The sequence below is a fragment of the Cervus elaphus genome, chromosome 9 (assembly GCF_910594005.1).
Source record: "Cervus elaphus chromosome 9, mCerEla1.1, whole genome shotgun sequence".
NCBI lineage: Eukaryota > Metazoa > Chordata > Mammalia > Artiodactyla > Cervidae > Cervus > Cervus elaphus.
In genome coordinates this window covers 99,452,625-99,477,568 of record NC_057823.1, presented here as the reverse complement: position 1 = coordinate 99,477,568, position 24,944 = coordinate 99,452,625, and positions in this window count along the sequence as shown.

Below are 24,944 nucleotides of genomic sequence, written 5' to 3'. Positions count from 1 at the left end.
GGCGATATGCAGGTAGAAAGGCCCCTGCGGGTGGTGCTCCTGCAGACTGCCGCAGCAAGACCTGGCTCAGAATCTCCTCGGTCCAGCCCCATGCCCAGCAGGGCACGGTGACCACCTTCCAATTCATCTTAAGTCCTACCTTCAGTGTTCTCAGAGAAGCCTTCCCTCATCCCACAATCTTTTCATATCAGGAACTTTTCCTTTATAAGCATGTATCATACAAACATAGGTGAGCAGAATCACCCTTTGCTGTCACTTTATATCTGGCTCCCAAACAGTACCTGCAACAGTTACTATTTGTTGAGTTAATGGAATATGAAAGTGAAGTCACTCAGTCATGTCTGACTGTTTGCGACTCCATGGACTGTAGCCCACCAGGCTCCTCCATCCATGGGATTTGCCAGGCAAGAGGACTGGAGTGGGTTGCCATTTCCTTCTCCAGGGGATCTTCTGGACCCAGGGATCAAACCCGGGTCTCCTGCATTGTAGACAGACGCTTTACCGTCTGAGCCATGCTGTGGTCACTAATTATCCAACAACTTTAGGGAGACACCCAGGATGGTTTATCCATGATATAAGGGATTCCCTAGTGACTCAGATGGTAAAGAGTCTGCCTGTAATGCGGGAGATCCGGTTTGATCCTTGGATGGGGAAGATTCCTTGGAGAAGGAAATGGCAACCCACTTCAGTATTCTTATCTGGAAAACCCCATGGACAGAGGAGCCTGGCAGGCTACAATCCATGGGGTCGCAAAGAGTGGGACACGACTGAGCGACTTCACTTTTCACTTCAGGATGATTCTCAGTGATATTAGCCACTCTATGTTGCATACTAGGATGGACTGAATTATATCTCCTCCCCCCGCCAATTCATATGTTGTAGCTCCATCCTCCTCCATGTGACTGTATTAGATTTGGGGCTTTAAAGAGGTGATTTTGGTTAAGTGAGGTCATAAGGATGGAGCTCTTATCTGATACAGTTTGTATCTCTGTAAGAAGTGACACCAGAGGCTTTTCTCTCTCCACCTCTTCATACATACATCAAGGAAAGACCACGTCTAGATGGTGGTTATCTGCAAATCAGGAAGAGAGCGCTCGCCAGAACCCAGCCGTGCTGGCACTCTGATCTCAGATTTCTAGCTTTCAGAACTGTGCGAAAATAAAGTTCTGTTGTTTAACCTGCTCAGTCTGTAGCATTTTGTTATGGAAGCCCAAGCTGACTAAAATATTACCTTATGTCCATGCAAATCCTCTAGGCTCTAGTGGACAGTGATTTCAAGATTATGTTGGACCAGTGATTTGAAGAGATTTTTATCATTGGGAAACTAGGTTAAGCCTCCTCACCCATCAAATGATTTACAGGAGGATCATGAAAAAATATCACAAATTTCACAAAGTGTTATTGTGATGAATATAGAAGAACATAAAGTTTAATGAACTGCATTCAGCAGACAGAAAAATTAGGTAAAGCCATTAATTTAAAGGGAGATGTTATCTCATAACCACTTAGTTACTCCTTCCCAAGATTAAAAGTAAAATTGTTATGTATGTTTTTTCATTTTAGATATAGAATAATATTGAATCTTAAAACTTGTATTTGTAAGCTATCTGATATTATTAATTTTAAAAATATAGTCAGCATAGAAGTATCAGACATAATATCTTGTACTTTCAAGGAAGATAACCTAAGTATAAATGATACTTGATACAGGATTTTATTTTTGAATAATTTTCCAAACTTAAAGTGAATCAACATGTTCACTATTTAATTTCTAACAAATTCAGGCAGTCTGATATCTGTTGTTAATTTGCATTATTCCTCACTTCCCTAATCTTACTCAGTGATGAAAATAAATTATAGGCAATGATATACATAAAAACATAGGAACACACAACTAATAAAAATTAAACACTTTCAATTTTTTGCTTCTTAAGAGGCACATCTATAATGAAAGTTTGAAAAGGCAGGAATGTGTTACATTGTATGTGTACAGGTCATTTCTTAAGGTTATATGTTCATCTTTAAGCACATTGGATGATTTTAGCTCCTATCAAGTAATTTATTAATACTGCATTTCCGAAAATGATGTTGTTGGCCCATTACACCAAGACAAGGTTAAGAGTCCTATATTGCATGGTAATACCTGATTTGTTTTGAGACCCCTACCTTTAATCAATTGTTGACCTCATTGAGAATTTAACTGACCTATAAAAGAGATTTTTTGTTTTTGTTTTTGTTTTTTTTTTTTCGTGGGAGGGCATGTTACAGAGACATTGTTTTGTCATACTAACATGGTTGCCCTAATACATTATTTTAACCAAAACGCAGGTGAGAGCTCAATGATGTAAGAAGAGCACGTGCTAGCTGAAAAGAAAGGAAAAGGAAAAACAAAATGCACTCTGACAGAATGTTAAGAGTTGGCAGTGTTTAATGCTCTTTTACTGTATGAAGTAGGGTTACAGCCAGCCATCTGCTGCTAAGGAATCTTCTCACTGCTGTTACATCTACTTTTGCTAGTTGCCCAATTGATTAGAAAATTCAGAACTATGAAGGTCCAATAAACACAGCATGAATGTGAACAGACTTTGCATTAGAGTTTAATACAGTAGAAAACTCTTTCTAAAAAAGCGACATGATCCTAGAAGCAATTTCCACAACTTAATTATTATTCCCAACTGTAATGCCTCACTGATCAAATAATCATGTTATCCACTCCATATAGAGCATTTAAATCACTTCTCTCACCCACCCTCTCTCACACCCTCTCTCATTCCTTTGCTTTCTACCCCTTCATTCAGATGATATGAATAAACAGAGACAGAAATAGACATGCATCTTTTCATCTGTAATGCTCAGATTTCTCCTCTTCCCTGCTCTCAGCGTCCCTTTAAACACTACAGATTACCTTTACTTTTTTTTTTTCCAGATTTCCTTCCTATGTCCCTTCTTTCTTGTGTCCTCTGGCCAAGGTCCTTAACAGACTCATAAAGTTGACTTACACGATAGGAAGAAGATATTTTAAAACCACTGGATAAATCAGAATTTTGCATTTATACTAAGTTCCTTTTATATTTTATTGATTCAGTTAAATATCCATATTGTCTCTTCTCTTTACTTTAGGAATCCTCATCTAGTACTTGCTTTTACCTTTACTGTCATCAGGCTGCCTACTTGTATATTTGACCCACCCTTTACACCAGTGACCCTCATAAATTCAAATTAGTATACATAAATTTTTCCTGTGGTACCTGTTAAAATTCTAATTCGGGATACATTCCTAGCAATTCTGATCATTCCAGTGGTAGAGAATCCATCTGCCAATGCAAGATACATAAGAGACATGGATTCAATCCCTGGGTCGGGAAGATTCCCTGGAGGAGGTCATGGCAACCCACTCCAGTATTCTTGCCTGGAGAATCCCATGGACAGAGAAGCTTTGTGGGCTACCATCCAGAGTCACAAAGAGTCACACATGACTGAGGTGACTTAGCACACGTGCATGTGCAAGATGACTATATCTCAGTCTATTACGAGTAATGCTTTAAAACTTTTATTTGAGTTAGTTCAACTTGGTCCTTTGAATTAGGAATGAAGAGAGGTCTTCATAACATCATCTAGTCCCAGGGAAAGATGTGCTTATGTCAAAGAAAAAAAAAAGAGGCATTCACATACACTATATAGTTTATATCATTAAGTGTGTATATATATATATATATATAAACATATGCATATATAAATCAAGTTGCCAACATTTGTTGGATCATGGAGAAAGCAAGGGAGTCCCAGAAAAACATCTACTTCTGCTTCATTGACCACCCTAAAGCCTTCGACTATGTAGATCACAACAAACTGGAAAATGTTAGAGATGGGAGTACCATCCCACTGACTCATTATACTTAAGTTTGGGCACACTCTGGGAGATGGTGAAGGACAGGGAAGCCTGGGGTGCTGCAGTTCATGGGGACATGACTTAGCAATTGAACAACATGTGAATACAATTTTAGACACTTCTGAGCATATTTTCTTGATAAATAATGGATAAAGAGATAAATGAATAGAAACCAAAATCATGACTCTGAGTGGATGGAACACATAAATCTAATCTGAAGTAGATAATGGTCTCAAAAGATAAGAATATGTGTAATGAAAATGGGAGAATGCCATTTTTATACTGCAGTTTTTTCTCAATATTCAGGTGGATTTATAGCATATTACAACAATCAAAACTGTTGATTATTCAGATACCAAAAAATAAATGTAGAGTAGCCAAATGCAAATGGTTATGTAATGTAGTTGAGATATTAGGAACTTACAACAGCTGTCATTCACTGGGATAAACTCTCTATATCTACTGTCCTACCTGGTAAATGAGCAAGACAAATTTTCATAAAATATTTTCATATGAGATTTTAGTTAGTCTTATTTTTTTTGGTGTAGCCTCCTATTGTCTCTGACAGTGTCCATTTAATTTGATAAATGTGTTTTTTGCTCAATGCAAAATAGCTGAAGAAACCTAAAAGGCCTAATGCTCCTTTTATGCTCTGAATTTACAGAAATGTCTAAAAAACGATGGATGAAGCCAAGTATTTTCTGTGTAATTGAAGCTGCCAAAATACAGAGTTGGAGGCTATTTGGCTGTTGGAATAAAGGAATGGAGTATGACAGTTGAAAAGTATAAAGCATCCTTCTAAATAAATATGCCTCCTTTTGGCTTTCTTACTGGGCGTGAAAATGGAAGCACTCCAATAACTGTGAAAAGTAAACAGTGAGATGTAGCTATAAAACTGATTCAATAACAGATGCTCAAGAGAAAAACTATTGAATACCATATGAGAAATTGTGGTATCTATTATGATACTTAAAATATAGCAGGTAGTGAGAAATGCTGTAGTTCATTTTAAATTCCATAATGTATAGAAGAAAAAATTTTCTTTGTCATTTGAAAGAGATAATAAGGAGCAAAAACTTTAGTTTATTAAGTGATAGTTCTAGCAGATATTCATTCAATTGCTTCTTCAACAAATATTTACTAAGCACCCACTAGAGTTAGCCTGGCTTCCCTAGTGGCTAAGATGGTAAATATCCGCCTGCAATGCGGGAGACCTGGGTTCGACCCCTGGGTTGGGAAGATACCCTGGAGGAGAGCATAGCAACCCACTACATATTCTTGCCCGGAGAATCTCCAAGAACAGAGAAGCCTGGTGGGCTACAGTCTAGGGAGGTCGTAAAGCATCGGACACGAATGAGTGACTAAGGCAGCACAGCAGATGAGGTAGCCGCTGAAGGAGGTAGCAAGGAATCAAAAGTAACTGGGATACGGTTCCATTTCTTGAGGAATTCTACTAGGTTAGGAAGAACAGAAAAGTAAAGAGTCAAATATTGATATAGATATCAAATAAATATAGGTGGATGACAGAGGTAGATAAATCAATAATATATTGTCAAAACTAGACATTGAAGGGATTCAAATTCGAACAGAAGGAACAGAGCTCAGAAAAGCTTTTGCAGGTGATATTTGAGCTAAATATTGAAGGACATGTAAATACCCCATGAGAGCCATCCATTTGAGGGCAAGGCAAGTTCAAAAATAATTCAACATGACTAGCAAATGGAGGGCAAATGGCAGTAGAATACTCTTTCGTTCTTATCCTGCATTTGACCTTAAAAAATTTACTTAGTTTACTCGGCAAACTCATGTCCTTCTCTGGAAAATGATAAGGAGAAATAAACCCATTAGAGTTTCTTCCAGTTGTAATTCTTCATGCTCTTATTAATTTTAAAGTGTTGACTAAAAGTTCTACCACAGAATAAATACTATCCCTTTATTTCTTATAAAAATATATAATGCATGGCATATAATTAAATATTAATTTATATAAAGGTACTATTAATTATATAAATATACTAGTCATATATATTAAATGTATAAGTAAACATATTGTTTGTGTCTGCATGAAACTCCTAGGCAGAGTTTTAAGTTCTGTGTATATTATCATCAACCTTCTTTCTTTCCATGCCTTTCATTTTTCTCCTATCAGCCAGAACTTGATATTTTCCGGGTGCTACTTTCAAAATACTTCGGTTTGACGTGCCATTGATACTACTTTCCCCAAATCCTGACCTAACATTATTCCCCTCTACCTTGACATACATGTCCAGATCATTACTATATTAATAACTAATTCACACCAACTAAATATAGCAATTATATTGCTGAAGGTTGTCTGCATAGTGATTTAACAAGGAATTTCTGGAGTAAACAATTTATTCAGGTATGTAGTTGCCAATATTGTAATGATCTCCAGTAACAGGTGGTACAAAATATGTAAAGTGCCTGAGTCTTTTCATGGATTACCTCTTACATTCCATGGAAATATCCTTTTATCTAACTGAACAGAAAATAAGTCCTAATGTAATTATGTAATGTAAAGATGTCACAGGAAAGAAGGATCTGCAGAAGTCAAAGCATCAGAATTTTGAGGTAAAATAAATTTTAGAAGCTTTCTGACCTAAAGTAGGTTACTTCCTTTTCAGATCCTCAATTTCTTTGTCTACTGAAGTGGAAATTCCAAAACAAACTTTAGATGTATTGTGAGATATACATGAGAAAATGCATTTGAACCTGTAATCCTAGACAAATGAGGCATTTTAATATTTGGTAGTTGATTGTAACTGTATAAAAATGTAGGAATGCATGGGTATATTGGCACAAAGGGAATATATATATTTCGATTGATCCAATATACCTTCTTGGAAAAATGTTTTGAATGATGAGCAGGCTATAACTTACTTGAAGGTAGTAAAATTTTGCCAGAGTCTGGCCCAGGGATAGCCTCAGTGAGAAGAGTCAGAATGGCTGCTGAGGAGAGAAAAAACCCAGCCTCTTCCCTGGTTGCTCAGCGGTAAAGAATCTCCCTGCAGTGCAGGAGACCTGGATTCAATCCCTGGGTTGGAGAGATCCTCTGGAGGAGGTCATCGCAACCCACTCCAGTATTCTTGCCCGGAGAATCCAGTATTCTTGCCCGGAGAATCCAGTATTCTTGCCATGGACGGAGGAGCCTGGCGGACTACAGTCAGTGGGGCTGCATAGATTTGGACAGGACTGAGTGATTAAGAAGCGGAAGATACTACTGAGGAACAAGGGCATTTAGGGCCAACCAGGCAGTTGCACAGGGTTAGGATGACACAGGGCATCCTGACTGATTCTTTCCTGACTGTGGGGAACTGTCCAAGGTGATTATTTGAAGGGAGAATAGCAGTGGGATTTTTTTTTCCTTTTTTTTTTTTTGTTTCCATCTTTTTTTTTCTTTTTTTTTTTTTTTGCATGAAGTTGCATGAATTTATAGCCAACTAGTATATTACCATCTGCCAGAATACAAACTGAGATTTCTATTAATATTGAGTTGGCCAAAAAATTCATTCAGGTTTTTCCATCCAGTGTTAGGATTAAACAGTTCATTATTTGTGGTGATGTGTAATTGTTAATTTTTAACTTTTATAAACACAGGCTTTGCCTATTGTGATGTACAGATGAAAAGAACATGAGAAAAATGTTTTCGGAAGGTGGAATACTATTAATGATATTCTTACCTTTGTTAATGTGAAAAACAGGGAAAATGAACTTGATGATCTAGTTATGAATGCTCCAGACAGAGTGTTAAAGTTGCCATCTGGCTTCTCCTGGTTGCTCATTTTAAAACATGAAAGAAGTGAGACAGTATTTTTGAAAGGCACAGGTTTTATTTTGGCATAAATGAACCAGAACTTTCAGGGCTTGACAATAACGCCATTCGTCACCCACACAATCTGCTATTAGCAAATGATTATGAAAAATTAAAAATATTTTTTGAGTTGGGATCAAATTCACGGCATTGTCAGGAAAATACAGTCTCAAGAAGACTAAAGCTGTGACTATAAAACTGTCTGTTACACCCACAGAAATATGTATTGGTACTTCAAACAGACAGCAGTTCCTCTAAACATCATAATGTCATGCCCCGCTGATCCTCTTTATTAAATGATAGAGCCTGTAAAAATCCCAAGGACTTTCTCCTCATAACCTTACAGGAAACCAACTCTAATGCCCTGGGAGCCCTGGTAAGCAAAGCAAAACCTAAAAGTTATAGACAATCTGCTCAAACCCAGAAAAGTGAAAATTGAGAACAACCGATCACAACCAACTAGATTTTAAGGCAACTACTTAAGTTGTAGTCAATCAAATAACTGCTTGACTTTGCTTCTGCATCTTCTCTATTAAAATTTTCCCCTTATCCCTGTAGGTGGAGTGCTCCTAACCACTTTCCCTCTGTTGCTTACCGATTCAAATTCATTCTGATTCAAATAAACATTATAATGTGTCTCAGTTTACATTTTAACAATAGACTTATCTTGAGATTTGTGAGTAAGGCTTCTGTCTAGCGGAATAAACACTATTCATACTTGTGGAAAATCTGCAAAAATTTTAAGAGTATATTGGCAGAAACATTGCCAGCTTGAACTAAGAGGGACAGAGGCAAAACAAAATGGGCAAGGTGCATGCTGAGAAAATGGTCCAGCTTCAAATACTCTTTAATGGAAAAGCAATGAGAATTCAAATAGTAGAATCAACAGCCTTAAAGGTGGATCCCAGAGCCATCCAGGATCGTGCCCAGGTCATAGGATTAATCAACTAATCAAGAAGTTGGCAGCGTGGTCTTGGCTGGATATCAGTTTGCTAATACATGTGTTGCCTATGTTCCTCTCTTCTCTTTCTTTTGGAATAAGATGGTCTATAGCAGTTATCCTAGGCCATTCTCACCATAATGTGTTATTTGTGTTTTGAGCAGGGGATGAATGGATAATTTGTTTCTATAGCTCACAAGTCTTCAGATTCAAGGGATTGTCTGGGCATGGCAACTCCACCTGAAAAGACTCCTCCACATCTGGACCTAAATTAGATAACGAAATGGTGAACTTTAAGCTGAACATGATTCCATAATATATGAAACATTCTTAGAGTCATGGGGGAGGGAAGTGTATTTTACACGTGAGAGGAATATATAAGTAGTTTGCAGACTGTGGTAATTAAAAAAATACGTCTGCAAACGCATTGCCCCTTCTTCCCATCAAAAGGCGGATTCTAACTTCCCTCCTTTTGAATATGACCTGGTCTTAATGACGTGCTTCTAGTTAATCAATGTCATGGAAATGATTTGTGAATTTCACATCTGTCTTCAAGTACAACATCATTTCTACCTTCCCCCTCCCTCGTGGAATATTTGAACTTTGGACCCACCCGTGAAGTTTTAAGGAAGTCAAGGCAATGTGGTGAGGCCAGATGTAGGTGTTTTGACTGGCACGCCCTCCACTCAAGTTCCCCGAAAACAGTCAGTGCCAATCAGCAGTCACGTGAATCACATCATATACTGTCTGCCGTTTTGGAGAAATGGAAAGGATGGAACTTGAGAAACTGACTACATAACCAGTTATCCAAAAGAATTATTTGTAGTGAAAGAAGACTATTTCAGACAAAAAATTATTTTAAATGTCAAGGGCATATATCTCCTCTTCCAGAGCATGGTGATGGCTTATAAAAATGATCAGCTCATTTCTGGAGAAAAGAAAATAATCTTTTTCTGCATATATCTGAGATTATTTCAATAGAGCTGCAATCCCACTGCAGTTTTCAAATCCATATTTTGAATATTCATTGAAGAGTCACAAATATATTTTTCAAAAATGTACCTATACCTTTTGCTATTCGAGATTTTATGGTTCATTAAACCAAAATTGTGTTATAATTATGCAACAGAAATAGTAAGATTGTGGCTTTAGTTAAATATATATGCTCTATATTGCATAAATAAGGAATCAAAGGCTAAGAACATTTATTGATCTGAGGAATATAAATGAGGTATTAAGAACACAATATTAGCATGCAAATGAAGAATCACTATCTTTTCTAATGAAGTGGAGGATATAAGAGCCTAGAAATAAAAGGAAATATTATTTATTAATGAAATGGCTTCCTGTAAACCACTGAAGAGTTCGTAAGCTCTTTGATGGAAGAGAAAAAGAAGAAAAAAAAAATGAACCTCCAACTTCTTGTATATGTTAAAATGCTAGATAGTTTATTGTTCAGTTGGCAGTTTGAAGCTTGCCATTTAAACAGTCTCCCATTCTTAATATCAGTGTTTCTCCCTTTCTTTCCTGTCTTTTACCTAATTGTGAACTCTCTTTTTTATTTCATTGTTGCTTTAAGCTTGTTTCAAAATAGGGAAAATATATTTGTAAGGTAACCAAAATGATTTGTGTGCCTATAATTTCGGAGGACAGTTACTTAAGAAGCTCCAAACTCCTAAGCTTTTCATTTTCTATTTTTGCTGTTATTGATTATTAATAAAAGGATGATGGGTTTCAGTCGCACCGTACTTTTTGAAGAAAGCCGTAAGTATACAAGTAGGAAGGAAGCTTGACTGGCTTTAAAGAAGACATTCAGATTTCAAGCTATGAGGAAAATGGAACGATTATTCTAAAGTAAAAAAAAAAAATCTCAGTAGCCCCAAAATCTCTAGGTGCCCCCTTTCCTCATATCCTAGTTTATGTGTTTGAGGAATTTCAGAAGTATCCACTCTTCCATGTCCCTGTGTATGTAGAACTGTCATTAAGTTGGGGAATCCTACTAGGATGAATTTATTTACCATTATATACTTCTTAGGATGAAAAGCATTTCAGATTCACTAGAATCAGTCTCTGTAAAGAAAAGAACATTCAACAAAACCGCTGAACTTGAAGAAAAAAAAAGCTAATTAGCAAACAGTTGTAAATTGGTTTATTTACTTCAGGAGCCCTTGATTTCATCCTGTCGTTCTTTAGCTTTCCTGCACTGATTTCTACACCCATCATATTTCATTTCTCTGAAATCAGCTTATGCACTTAATGGTCCAGACCGGCCAATCAGTGTTGATTGAAATCAACAGCAAATTGATGCAAGAGGTCCACTGCTGCTCCAAAAGGCAGCTGTGTGAATCTAAGAGAAAGACGACTCTCAGCTTTTCCCTTAATGACGCATTTCTACATTTCCTTAAGCATACTGCTGTTATAATGACCCAATAGGCACTTGTATCTAGAAAAGGTTTCACTGCGTAAAGAACAAAGACTGTATCTTCAAATCCCACCACTCTGCCCTGATGTTTGACCGAAAAATTCATCACTGGCTTGGTGGCCTCTGAGAAATTATTGAATTTCTTGGGCATAAGGAAGAACAAGGTGCACGTACTGTGATGCTTACTGAGAATATGCGATTCCCAAGGTAAACACAGTAGAAACAATCCCTTTTGCCTTGCTGGGGAAGTGGGAATCTGTTCCTACAATCTTCCAACCTAGCACACTTCTAATTTCAACTTGATGTTGGTTTTATAAAAGAAAGCTGAGAGCAGTGAGAGACAAGATTGTTTCCTTTCTCTCACGATAGGGTATCTGTGTTTGGTTTTCAGAGTTGAAACTAGGGAACCTACAGTTTAACCCTCTCCCATTGTTGCCCTGAGTTGAGTATAATCCATCATCTTCTTCCATGAGAGGGCTTCATTTGTTTTGAATCATTTTTCTACCTCTTCTACTTTTTGCCTATATGAAATTCCTCTCTTCTTGCTACCAAAAAAGAAGTCACAAAATACTAAATAAACTGTAACAGTTATTGGTCTCTGCAGTTTTACTTCAACTTCATAAAAAAAATGTTTTGTGTTTATGTGGCATATTTTTAAATAGATTTTCTATTTTAGAGCAGTATTAAGTTTACAGCAAAATTTGAGCAGAAGAGATAATTTTCCTCTGCCCCCACAAAAGCATAGACTCTCCCACTATCAAAATCTCTAACCAGAGTCATACATGTATTACAGTTGATCAACCTACCTTGACAAAATGCTATAATCCCAAACCCTTATTTTACATTAGTGTTTTCTCTTGGTGGTGTAGATTCTATGGCTTTTGAGAAATGTATAATGGTGTATGTCCACAGTATCATAAAAGAGCTTCCCAGGTAGCATTAGTGGTAAAGAACCTGCCTGCCAATGCAGGAGATGTCAGGAGATGAAGTTTCAATCCCTGAGTTGGGAAGATCCCCTGGAGGAGGGCATAGCAACCCACTCCAGTATTCGTGCCTGGAGAATCCCATGGACAGAGAAGCCTGGAGGACTGCAGTCCATGGGATTGTGGAGTCGGACCTGAAAGAGGCAACTTAGCACACAGCACACACACGGGATGATATCATCCAGGATAGTGCCCCTGCATAAAAATGCTTTATGCTCCACCTATTTCCTCTTCATCCTCCCTAACACCTGGCAAACATTAATGTTTTTATTTTCTCAATAGTTTTGCCTTTTCCATATTATTGGAGTCAATCAAAAGCCTTTTCAGATTATCTTCTTTCACTTAGAAATATGCATTTAAGTTTTATCCCTGTCTTTCCAGTTATACCTCACTATGTAGTTACTGTCACAAATTGCATCTATTTGCATTACTTTCATGTTGTCATAGATATATAACTGTTGGTTTATGTATTTATCTTTTAAATCATGCAAAAAATAAAAAGTTACAAACCAAAAGTAAAATCATACCAGACTTTATATTTACTAAATAGTTACCTTTACAGAGTTCTTTACTTCTTCATCTAATTTCAAGTTACAGACTAGTATCCTTTTATTTTAGCCTGAAGGACTCCATTTAGCATTTCTTCCAGAGCAGGCCTACTTGTCAAGAACTCCTTTAGCTTTCTTTCTTATTTTTTTTTTTTTTAATCTCAAGATGTCTTAATTTGTCCTTCATTTTTGAAAGATGGTTTGGCTACATACAAACTCCTCTTTGACAGGTGTTTCCCTCTTTGCTTTCAATGCTTTAAAAATGCCATCTCACCTCTTTTTAGACTCCATGGCTTGAGAAATCTGCTGTTTATCTTACTGAAGACTTCTTGTACCGATGAGTCATTGTTCTCATCCTTCTTTCAAGATCCTCCTTTTGTTCTTGACATTCAACAGTTTAATTATACTGTGCCTCACTAGTATAGAGATTTTTTTGTGTGTTTATCTTTTCCAGAGTCTGTCCTTAGAGAATAGATACATATCTTTGGACAAATTTGGAATATTTTCAGTTCTTGTTTCTTCAAGTATTCTTTCTGGCCACTGTTTCTCTCCTCTTCTTTCAAGATTCTGACTGTTTCTGTTGATTCACTGATGGTATTTCACACGTTTTAGATTCTCCTTATTCTTTTCATTTATTCTATTTCCAAGACTGGATAATTTCAAATGGACCATCTTCAAGTCACTGATTGCTTTTATCGTATGTTCAGATCTACAGTTGAAATCCTCTAGTGACTAATGACTTTTTCATTTGAATTATCAAGATTTTTCAGCCATAAAATTTCTGTTTAGGTCTCATATAATTTCTTTCTCTTTGTTGATATTCCCTATTTGTTTATACGCTTTTCTCCTGGTTGTCTGTATGCCCTTGTTTATGGTCTTAACTCTTTGAGCATATTTAAGATAGTTGATTTTAAGTCTCTGCCTAGCAATTTCAACCTATTCTTCTTTGGGTAGTTTTCATTACTTTATTCTGTGAATGGGTTGTATACTTTTCATTTTTTGTCAATTCCTGTGTTTTTGAATTTGACATTTGTATGTTATAAAACGGTGACTGTAGAGATTTCCTCTTTCACTGTTGTCTTTGTTGGTTGCTGTAGGCTGTTGCTGTTTCTTCGTTGTGTAACTTTTATGAGGCATTTTTTTTAAGTCTATGTTTTTTTGTCATGTGTGATCTCTGAGTTATCTGTGCCTTTAGCTGTGTTCAGCTAGTGTTTTCACAATGATCGGTGATATCATTGATCTGATATATCAGCCAGAAGTGAAAGCTTAGGGTCTTCTCTGGACTTTTCTACACATGAATTCTGGTTCTTGAAGGTAGTAACATGAACATTTTGATTGTGAGTGATTTTGAATGTAGATTTTTCTCTACATTAAGATTTATATTGAACAACCTAAATATATTTTTAAATAGTCAATGCTGAAATACCATCAATATTATTTATCTCCCTTTTATAATTTTACAGCTGTAATTCATGACTTCTCTTGTATTGATTATTAAACAAATATATTAATTCAGAAGAATTTCTGGATTAATAGAAGAATTCCTAAAACTCTTTTTTTAAAAGAGTTGGGACCCCAAAAGTATTAATTATACAACACTTAAATTATATGAATTATGCTAGTGTTGGGGAAATGACTATATCTTTATTCAAATAGATAGAATTGTATTTAAGGATAAATGTCTTTTTATTTCATTATATAGTAGACAGTGTAATAAATGTCATGCTGACAAAGCATAGTTTAATACCACATTTCTGAAGAGATTAATGAACTCACTTTCTCATATAAACAGATTCAGTGTATCTTATCTTGTTTTAATCCACCTGTTCATAGATTCAAGTTCATTTACATGGCCAATATCATGCATATAACATACTTTTTTTAAACTATTTTTCTGAATATCTAACATATATAAATAAAAATGTAAAATTACATATATGTTTGCATATATATGTAAGATAATAATGAATATACAAATAAATGTAGCTATATTAAATATACATACTGTCCACACAAAGTGGTAAAGGACCCTCTTGTCAGTCCAGGAGACGTAAGAGACACGAGTTCAATCTCTGGGTTGGAAAGATCCCCTAGAGAAGGGCATGGCAACCCGCTTCAGTATTCTTGCCTGTAGAATCCCATGGACAGAGGAGCCTGGTGGACTACAGTCTAAGGTTCACAAAGAGTCGCACGTGAGTGAAGTAACTTAGCAGTCACTTTCAAACTAAAACCAATACCTCAATCACATTTTCTTTGCACTTGTTTTACTAATTTAAAAATTATATGATGAAATAAAATAATACAGTAATCATAAAAGCAAAAAAGTTAAATAAGGTGCCTTCAAATAAGTTAAACTGGATGAATTCACTATATTCATAGGAGAGAGCATTTACATTGTGATATTTAAGAACAGGTTTGAGAGCAAGCCAGTTGGTTTCTATGCATCTTTGGAATTGAAGTATGTAAATTCAGGAGTGGTGTAGTAGCAAACTTTGGCTGAGATCACCAAGAAGCAGAAGTCAATGTGCAGAAAGCAAGAAAAAAGCCAAAAGGCAGAAAGTACACCTAATGTTCGTGATTACTTTCCATCTAGATTCAAAATATCTTAGGAATGATTCATCTCTTTCCTTGTATTCCAGAAGATACTTCTCTGCTCATGTAGTAATTCTCATAGTTTTAATTTAAATCAGTTCAATATGTTCCTTTAATTTATAACCAAGAGTGTCTTAATAATATACTGTACTTTTCAAATAATAAAGTATGACTGTCTCAAGAAAGTCTTGCTTATCTGTGGACTCTGTGGGTTGACCCTCCTGTTTCTGGGGCACTCTCTTCTTCCAGGAAGATTCAGCTCCTTTGAATGATCAACAGTCAGAAAATGTCAGATTTGTTTCAGAACCTAAAAAAGCGTTATGATCAAAAATAAAATAACAGCAGGACAGCATGTATTTTGAGTAGCTATAGAACTGCTGATGCAGACTCAAAGGCTGTTTAGTCTTTGCTGTCCAGTTCAGTAATAAAATGATGAACCAAGGGAAAAGAAAAGCTATGGAAATACACTCTAAGTGTGTATTTGCTGTTCTTCCTTCACTGACTTTTATCTCATTAGTAAATCAAGAAGAGTGCTGTGTTCACTCAGCATCTAAAAGATACACTCTTGTATATAGTATTTCAATTACATATCTTCTTGAGTTTTCTATGTCATCCCATAGGGCTACAAGGTGACCAAGTAACTAGCAGGGAATTTCACACTACTGTTATTGATCACAGTATGAAAATAAAGCAATAAAGACATCAACAATACATGGTACTGGATGACATCTTTATAGCATGGCTAATAAAGATGATTTGAAATAGCCCATTGACTTTTTCTATGCCCAGAACCTCGAGTAAATATATAATTTAATCTTGCTGTCTGGGTTAAAGGCATTTTCTTTTTTTTTTTTTTTTTGAGAATTATGACGTTATTCATGTTGTTAAAGATAAGGCCTGTCCCAGCTTTCAGTTTCAAAGCTCAGTTATTAAATTTGGCTTCAAAGTGAAACGTGCTGAAGTAAATGGGAGGGATTGAGAGATTGGAGATGAAAGTTTGGATCTCTGGTTACAGAACTGAGAGAGATCAACATGTGGAGCCAAAGCAGTATGATAGTATCAAATTTAGCACATATGATTTGGCATGCCTAATGGCGTGATTTGGGGGGATATATGTGGAATATCTAACAGATAAATAAGCAGTCATTGGAGAAGAACAACTTTTTTTCACTTCTTTAATGAGTTTTTGTTTAAAAGAGGGATATTCTCTTTTCTCCATCAGCTACTTATTTAATACCTGTCCAATACAGACTTTTGTTGGTGACAGGAAGTTGTGCCAATCCATATGATAAAATACTTGTTTTCTACATGTACGTTTTGTTTAGTAATATACTCTATTCTTATAAAGGCATCATAAAAGAAAGAAAAATCATGCTCGATATTTAAAAGGATGTTTCAAGAAATAAAAGCATCAGAGATTAGAGGAGTTCTCTGAAATTAATAAAATAAAAGTAATTCAGCATATTTTAATGCCACTAGGCTTTATTTCCTTGTCATGTAATCTACCTTGAACCAAGCTAAAGCATAATAATAATAAATAAACCCTATATGCATATAATACACATTTGTCCCAGAAAAAATTTGACCAAGCTGAAACACTCTAGGTTGCTTTGAGAAAACTGTTTGTTGAGATGAAGATGATAGAAATGATGGACATACAAGAGCGAAATATTTTTGTTTTAGTTTGTTTGACTTTGAGGGAGGGACTAAGACCCAGCACCCCTAATTTGTATACTGAGCCGGACAACCCCGTCCCCTTTTCACGTTTCTCTTTTACTGCCTCACTACTACCACACTCACAACACTTCTGACTTGTGATGTGGGGATGTTTTCCCCACACCAAGCAATTCTGAGACATTAGCTGGCTATCTTACAATTTGCCCCACTTCTGACACTGTCTACTTAGAGCGCCGGACTCCACAGGTGAAGGACATATTCTCAGGAGACTGCTGCCCACTTCAGATATCAGCTACAAGCTGTAGGTCCAGAGACTGCCCACAACTTCTGTCTACCTTTGCTTCAATCAGAGGTTCCCATGACCTCCTATCCCTTCTATTCAGTTATCACAGAACTCAGGGAAAGACTAACTCATACTTAGCAGTTTATCAAAGGGTGTTATAAAAGATACAAGTGACCAGTGATATGAAGATACACAGGGCGAGGTCTGGGGTAGGGAGTTCCTGAACCTAGAAGCTTCAGTCTCCATGAATTTTGGAATAAAACATCCTCCTTGAATGTGGGTGTATTCCACAACCTGGTAGCTCTTTGAATCTTATGCTTTGGGGATTTTTGTGGAGAATTTATTACACAGACATGATCGGTCATTAAGCCTATTTCTAGCCCTGTCCTCAATTTAGAGAAAATCCCAAGCTTCTAATTGTGGCTTTTGTCTTTCTGGTGACTAGTTGCCCTCCAGGAGCCCATCCAGTCACCTCTTAGAACGAAAGGTGCTCCTGGTGCTTTTATCACTTAGTAATTTACAAAGGCTTTAAGAACTCTATGTCAGGAACTGGCAGTTGAGGTCAATATATATTTCTTACTATTTTGCATATACCATTATGCACATGGTGGGGAGGGAGGGAGGGAGCAGGTAGTTTGCTACTTTTCAGCTTAGGATAGAATGTAAGCATAATCTTACTTTGCCTAAAATATATTCTGACTTAAATTATGAAAAAAATATTAGCAATTCTTAAATTCTAACTCAAGACCTACCTATGCTTCCCAGAGAGTTTGACCATAGAGCCCTCGTCTTTCTTTAAATCCTTTAGCATTTTCTGTCCCTATCATTATTTGGTAATTGTCACAAATTACCTTATGCTGGAACTGACCTTCACTGTGCTTTTCTTTTATTGTCCCCACTTATACAGTATGATAGAGGACTTCCATGTAATTGCATGGTTTCACATTTTTATCACAGTTTGTACCTTATATCTTGTACCTCAAATAGTAATTGGTTTATGAATACATAAAATGCTTTTCTTCTTACTTCTTGTGAAGTTCTGACAGGATTGATGACACTTGAAATCCTTTTCCTCTATAAGTTTCCAAGATACTAAAGTATCACAGAAGAGCATTTGTAGGTTTTGATATGTTATTTATTCTAATTTTCTAGAAAAGCATTTAACCTTGAACTTAGATTAAATAAACACAATACATGACATACAGATAAATGACAAATTTTACATTTATTGTCTTGTTATATTGGATAGGAGTCAACTTTTGAATTTACAGATACTCCTTCTCTGGAATAAGGTATTTTTAGATCACAGTAATCAGATTCTGTATATGATTGCCAAGTCGCTTCAGTCCTGTCTGACTCTTTGCGACCCTAAGGATTGTAGCCTGCCAGACTTCTCTGTCCATGGGATTCTCCAGGTAAGAACACTGGAGTGGGTTGCCGTGCCCTCTACCAGAGGATCTGCTTGACTCAGGGACTGAAACCACCACGTCTCATGTCTCTTGCATTGGCAGGCTGGCTTCTTTAACACTAGCACCACCCGGCCCCTTAATATTAGTACAATCCTTCTCCCTAATATGACTTCCTCTACCAGTACTCCCATGATCTGGTGAATCTACTACATCAATTTTGAAATACTTAGCCCCCACACCACACACCCTCCCAAAAAAAAAAAAAAAAAACAGAAAACTTGTCTATCATAATAACCCACAGTTGCCATGTGGAAAATTAACCTTTAATAAACATTCTTTTTAATGGTAAGGAAGAGAAGAAGATAAGAAGAAAGGAGAGATTGAGTGAAGACTAAATTGAAAGAGGAAAGGCAAGAAGAGTTGTTAAATATTTTATCTATGACACTTGTTTGAGGCAGACTTTATGCGGGAAACTACCAGGATAGTTGTAGAAATGGTTTTAATGGGGTTTTGCAGTCAGGGAGAAAGATTGGGTTCAACTCTGAATACAACAAGGGAAAAATGGGAATTCATAGCCAAGGAGCTGGGAGTGCGGTTGGGATGTTCAGTGGACAGAAAATTAATTAAGATGAAACACTGAGGGCAAGGGGAGGATTCTAGCAAAAGAGATTTTAAAGGATACTTGCTGAAGGCAGGCTATGGTGATCAACTATCATCTAGGGGATGGTGGAGGATGAGAAATCTGCCCAGATATCAAGGGTGAGAAGATATCCAGGGTAGGGCATTCTGGCTAAACTGACATCACAAAATTTCTGTTAAAATTGGACAATAGAGAGATGAACACAGAAGTCTAAAAGTCATGACCTCATTGCCAAAAAGCTCAGAAGAGGCTGATTAGGATTTGATCAAGCAGAGAATCTTTATCGCATGAAAAAAGGAAGGAATACAGATGTAATTATGAAGCTTCTTTACAAATGGCATCCATGAGGTGTATAATCTTTCCAGATGATTCTGGAAAAGGAAAAAAAAAAAAAAACAGTCCAAATTAAGCAATTTTAAATTTGAGAGTGTTTGTAGCACCATGATCTTGTGATTTTTGTTTTGCTAGCAGAAATTCTCAATGAACTTGCACCTGCAAATTGCATACTGCAAAGCACATTCAGCATGTCATTCTATGTACACAAAAGATCAGGAGACATATTTAAGTAATTTTGAAGGTTAAAGATATTATAATTAATTTATTATTATTATAAGTGTCTGAAAGGCATAAAAATTTGACTTGAAATTCTGGAAGCTGGAAAAGTATGCATGTTGCTTTTGTTTTATTTGCATTTTGTTTTATTTATTTATTTATTATTAAAGACTTCTAATTATTTCTGTCAACACTCTTGCTTTCCAAAATTGAAAAAAAAATCATTAATTAGAGTTTCTTATTGGAGACTTGTTTACCCCTAGAATATAGCTTATTTTTCTTAATATATGTATATACAAGAATAAAACATTTATCTCTAGTAAGAACTACATTTCCATGATCCTGGGTCTGTCTTTTATAATAGCTCAGACAATTTGGGAGCAGGGAGCCATTATATTACTGATTCTTTGCCAAGTTTCCTGGAAGTATTAGCATATAGAAGTCCTGGCCTCCAGATTAAAAGTGGATTATATGTTCTGTTTTTTTACTTAACTTTTACTTAACTCACCCATTAATTGGTCACTTATCAGGAGAATAGCACCAAACTCACATTTGACATAAAACTTTGCTTTTCCCAAAGCCTGTGAAATTGGCTTAGCTGGTCTGAATATTTATGGAATATTCCTGATTCTATTTTTTTCTGATTCTTCAGTAGCTAATATATTTTTTTGCATAGCAGAGGAAGATTAATAACTGATGTCCTGAATATTTTAAATGCAGTAGTATCCAGTATGTTTTTGCATATATGTATTTCCTTTCCTGCACTTGTTTTCAAGTGTTCTTCCTTTCCAATGCATTGAAATTGATATTTCTATCTGTGAAATATATGATAATCATATGGTACTGTGTTATTTTATCCATTGATCCCTAGTATAAGTGCTGTCAAAACTTAGCAGAAAACAGGGAAATCTCTGCCTTGCTGGGACACAGATGGAAATGAATTTTTATTATAAGGGAACAGGAAGACAAACTTCACTTTCAGTCTTGTATGACTATGTATAATATATGGAATTATTAAGGAGTTTGCCTTTATTATAAATGATAGTATGCTGAGTCACTGCCAGAATAGAAAGTGGGAGATATTTGTGCCTAAGTGTATTTTTGGTAAAATCTAATGACATAGTCAAACAGAATTATGCTCTCATAAAGAGAGATTTCAGTTGCCTTCCAGTCTAATGCATTTTATAAGATTTCAGAGATTTGTTTTAGCCAAATTTCAGGCTATTGACTTCTTAAAAGTAACTGTTAAAGGAGAGAATATGTTAGGACCATATTGTCTGCCTGGTTTGGCTTTGTGTTCACTTATCCTCTCCTGAAATAGCTTGAATAGTGTACTCACACACCTGCAAATAAACTAGGGAAGGGAGGGAATCTTTGATCGTGTAATGCACACGGGTAGGTATCTTGAGTTGAACTGTGTTTCCCCCAAAATTCATTTGTTGAGATCTTAACCTTCAGCACCTCAAAGTGTGACCTTATCTGGAGATAAGATCTTAACAGGGGTCATTAGAATGGGCCTCTTTTGGGGCCCTGGACCCAATTCCAACCCTGGGGAGGAGGAGTACCTTCAACCTACAACCAACTCTTAGGGCACCAGCAGGATGTCCTACAATTCAACTCAATTCTGACCCTATCTACTGGAGATATGGTCCGATCCCACAGGTTAAGGGTTCAGCCCTACAGACCTGTCCCCTCTCCCCCTACATCTGAAGTCAGTCACAAGTCTAGCTTGTGACTATGCTTCTGACTCACTAGCTATACATGGGAGCGCCCACAAGCCCCTCTTGAGATTGCAGATGCTATGCCCAAATTCAGGTTGTTACCTGTACTTTTGAGCAGCTGCCTGTAAATCAGAGGTTTCCACAATTCCCTCCTTCCTTGGGTTAGATTAATTTGCTAGAACAGTTCACAGAACTTGAAGAAGCATTTTATTTCCTAGATCACAGGTTTAGTAGAAAGGATAATAACTCAGAAACAGCCAGATGGAAGAGGGCCAGGTATGGGGAAAGGGTTGAGGAGTTTCCATGTTCTCTCCCGAGGACAGCACTCTCTCAAAATCTTCCTGTGTTTACCAGCATGGAAACCATTCTAAAGAGGGCAGAGGTTGAGTACTTCCAATGAACTATGGAAAAGCATAGCTATGTGTCTAGATCTTTTGATTTTTCCTGAGAAATCAGAAATCTAGATTTTTTTTTAATTCAAAACCTTCCAAGTAATGCTTTTTAAGTTATGGAATCTGAAGAAAACTTGCTGTGATGTTGTTTTGGACTAGTGGCTTCCAGTTTGCCACTTTATGCTACCCATGCTTGAGACCCTCCTTCCCAACACCCCTCAAATTCATGATTTCACCTCTCATGTACTTCTAAAGTTTGTGGATTTAGTAACACACACATCAGCTTCCTGAGAGTTTTGTCAGCTGGTCCTTAAATCAGTGAAACCTTCTTGAACTTGGCGTAGCAGGTAATAGTAAGTTCATATAAACACCCAAGCTTGTAATGAAAGTGAAGGAAGGGATAAGGAGGTAGTGGCTCTTAACCATCGAACATGATTTCTATGCTGTTCTCATTGACTTCTGATTCATAAAATGTTTCTGGAAATTTGCCTTTTGAATACCAAAGATTTGATGTTACCAGATCCTTAAACCGTCATTAGGATATTTCAGGTTATAATGGTTGGAAATGTGAGAGGGGGAGCAGCACTGAGATCATCAGAATACTATGAAAATTGAATAATAATGTCACATTATATAAATCATGTATGAATTATTTGCAACCTGAAGGTCTTAATAAAACTTCAAGTCATTCTCAAGCTGCTGTCTACCATCAGAACATCTCTGCTATCTATCTATCTTTTGTTCTTGTCTCTGCAGTGGCTGTCATGTAATGAAACATGCAGATTATAACTTGTAAACCTTTTTTTTTTTTTTGGAAACCACATTACACAGTATCTTTATAACATGGTGAAGTGAGCTCTGGAATATATACATATATATATGTATGCATATATATATACACACATATATAAAAGAAGTGACTTATGTATGTATATTTGTGTATATATGTTATATATATTAAAGATGTGACTTGCACACATAATAGACATTAGTTACATTCATTATGAGTATATTCATCTTTTTAAAAAACATTTTTTAAGCTAATTTGTCCCTTAATACCCTTTTATGTGTAATCAAATGGTATGAGGGAACTAGCTAGTTAAATAAATGGAAATTTAGTTGATGAGTTTCTTTGCTTTGTTTTTTTGTCTTACCATTGAAGCGCTTTACATCCATCTTCTTTAGCTTAGAACTTTTGGATATAACCATGATTTATGATCTACAATGGAACAGTAGCCAGTATCTAAAAACATCTGCACTTGAGCCATCTGTTCATGCCTAAATACCAGATGCTATATATGTTGAAAATTTATATTTACTGAAATTGCCTTAATACTTGTACTTGCCTATTAACAACACTGCAGCTAACAAAAAAAAAAAAAAAAAAAACAACCACAGACTTAGAAATGTTCTTGAGTCATGGATGGATTAAATGAATTTTATTATCTCTCTCAGAACATTTAGCATAATAACCTGGAAGATAATAGAGGAATATAATGGGACTTTATCTAAGCACTTAAAGGTTGTGGCTGGTGAAAACAATTGGTTCTGTGATTAGGAAAATTTTTCCTCGATAGAAAGCAACAGGGAAGACTCCCATTACCAACAGCCATGGAACTGAAGGAGCACCCTGATAAATACTTTCAACATGTTGACTGGCATTATGTGGGGGAAGAAAAGGGTACTGTATTAGAAGTATTACAAATTCAAAAGACATTTTTTTAAAAAAATTTGACTGTGCCAGCTCTTAGTTGCAGCACGTGCATTCTTAGTTGGGGCATGTGGAATCCAGTCCAGGCTTTGACCAGCAATTGAACCCAGGCCCCCTGTACTGGAAGAATGCAGTCTTAGCCACTGAACCTCTAGGAAAGTCCCTCAAGAGACTCTTCATCACAGAAATGACAAGTATTCCTATAGGAAATAAAAAGAACTCTTTAAGCCCCACCCCCACCCCCAACTTTTACCACATGTATTGTTACTTTATCTCAGGATTCAGTTTTTCTCTGTTTCCTGAATAGCTGTCCTAAGCAATTGACTCCTATGGAGTTGATTTTGTCATTTATGTCTCATTCCTCAAATTTTAAATGTCTGCTTTGCCCTTGCACTTGAAAAGCTTCTACACAGATAATGAAACTGAGAGAGGAGAAGCAGAAACTATGGAAGAAAAGTATATTGGATAATGACTTCTTAGTTGGCATTGTACACAGAAAGATAACTAACCCTCCACATAAAAGAATTTGAATTTAAAAGATTCTCAGGAGAACTCTCTGTCAAAATAGATTATACTGAGCATCTGTCATTGTTGCCTGAAACTTGAGATTTATTTCCTTAGTTGGAGAGCTAGCTCCAATTAATCTTTAAATCCCTTAGAAAGAGACTGACTAATGAATATTACACCTTAGAATGTCTCTCTGAAAAGACTAGTGGCCTTAATAATATGAGAAAGCAACTCTGTACTCAACAAAAAAAATACATGGAAAAATGTTATGTGTAACCATATAACTATATATGTGTATGTGTTTTGCTGTTGTTGTTATACTTTGGAGGAGGCAAAGCTCATCTGTTCCAGCTTCATCTCCTGATTTTACATGAAGTTAAGCTGTATTATCTGAAGTATAGCTTAACCTTTGCAAAGTTGTGGTACAATAACCGCCAAACCATGGACCAAGACGGGTTGAACAACACTCTTTCTTCACTCAGCTTCCTGTATTGTGTGTACATATACATGTGTTATTATGAGCAGGTACATACTAATATTTTTCTAAATATATTCAGATTCAAGAACTTTTATTAAGTAGAACAAAAAGGTGAGAGAAAATATACTAAGAAAATTTAGAAATATTTCATTTTAAAAGAGGAGTGGCAAGAAATAAACTTGAAAAATTATTCCAAACCTTATGTGCTAAAAATAAGGAATGATAAAGGTATGAGAAACATACCGTGTTCATGGGTTGGAAGAATCAATATTGTCAAAATGGCTATTCTACCTAAAGCAATCTATAGATTCAATGCAATCCCTATCAAGTTACCAACGGTATTTTTCACAGAACTAGACCAAAGAATT